Raw genomic sequence first — 1,543 nt, forward strand, 5'->3', positions numbered from 1 at the left:
GTCCAGCGACATAGTCATTACGCCCCTGCTGGTCCCGCTTATTTGCTATTCTAACTTTGTAGCTGGCCATGTGGGACCCCGCTGCCTTCACCACCACACCAAAGGCTGGGCCAATGTCTGTTTCTTTAAATCTTGTGCTGGCCATCTCAATTGCTCCCTGGTCCTTTAAATAGTTCATACTTTAAAATCACTTCCTGCAGTCCTCCTATGATTTAATCTTAAGATTTATTTCTTTCCTTTCATTTTTCAAATTCAGAGTGAATTAATCTGTTTAGTTGTTACTTCAACTCTCCTAGGGGCCTCTAGCCAACATCCCTTTTCCATCTTCCTAGTAGTTTGATTTGTTCTGATTTTGCTCGCGGAGCAACTTCACTGGTGGAGGAGTCGGAAACAGAACATCCAGAAACACTACTGGAATGTTTCTCCTCATCCTTTTTCCTTTTCACTCACAGTTACGTTGCAATCCTGGCTTTGTCTTCAAGTCCTGTGTAGTTTTCCTTAGAAATTGTAGTTATAAAGTTAGTACATTCTCTTAGAGAAGGATATTTCAGGAAATTACTTACTATAAATTTGTCCTCGTCTTTACCCATGAGGATGTCTTCTGATTCCTTTTTTTTTTTTTTTTTTTTTTTTTTTTCAACAGATTTTTGCTATAGGGCACATGTGCTCTTGGAGATTCAGGGAGACAGAAAGCCCCCTATTGATTTCATATTTCCTTCATTTCCTTGAAACTCTAAGCATTTATTTTGGAAATTGTTTTCATAGTATTCATTTTCATATTCTTCTTATATTGCATATGTGGGGCGAGCAGATAACCTCCAAGAGGCCCTCAAAGATCCCGTTTTCTGGTATTTGCACCCTTGGCTAGCCTTTTTCCACATTGCGTTAGAGTTACTCTGTGTGACCCATAGAATAAAGCAGATGGCACTTCTAAAATTAGCTTAAAAACAATCAGCCCTACGCAGAGGCTCACTGTGGAATGGAACTGAGACCTTCTGCCAACAGGCATTCGGTGACCTTGGCTGCATTCGGTGACCTTGGCTGCGGCCGGTGAGCCCCGGAGCCGCGGCGTGAGGGGGAGGCGGCGAAGGTTTTCCAAGGCATTGTCCGAAATCCTTTCAGCGATGGCGCTTCGCTCGCGGTTTTGGGAGTTACTGGTTTGCAGGAACCCGGAAAGGGCGTTTGCGGCGCTCTCGAGCACCTCTAAGCCAGCGGTGAAGCCTGAAGTGGATCCTCTGGAAAATGAAGCTGTTGCCTGGGAGTTCACCAACCGGAACCCCCCAAATCTGGAGCTTTTAGGCGTAGCCCAGAAAGAGCGGGGTTGGACGACCGTGTGGCCCTCGCGTGAGTTCTGGCACCGGTTGCGAGTTACAAGGACGCAGCATCATATCGAAGCATTTGTTGAGCATTGCAATGGCCAGGTTGTGGTTTCAGCATCTACTCGTGAATGGGCTATTAAAAAGCACCTTTACGGGGACCAGCAGTTAGCGTAATGGCTATGTCACTGGACTCCCACGTAGTCAACCGTGATTGACGGCCTGGA

The 1,543-nt window shown here is 45.9% G+C and overlaps 1 pseudogene; it reads left to right on the forward strand.

Annotated features, from left to right (window-relative positions):
* Positions 1-1,081: 1,081 nt before the first annotated feature.
* On the forward strand, positions 1,082-1,493 carry LOC102471162 (39S ribosomal protein L18, mitochondrial pseudogene; annotated as a pseudogene).
* Positions 1,494-1,543: the final 50 nt, after the last annotated feature.

Source organism: Tupaia chinensis, unplaced genomic scaffold (genome assembly GCF_000334495.1).
Source record: "Tupaia chinensis unplaced genomic scaffold, TupChi_1.0 Scaffold148646_1, whole genome shotgun sequence".
Classification (NCBI taxonomy): Eukaryota; Metazoa; Chordata; class Mammalia; order Scandentia; family Tupaiidae; genus Tupaia; species Tupaia belangeri.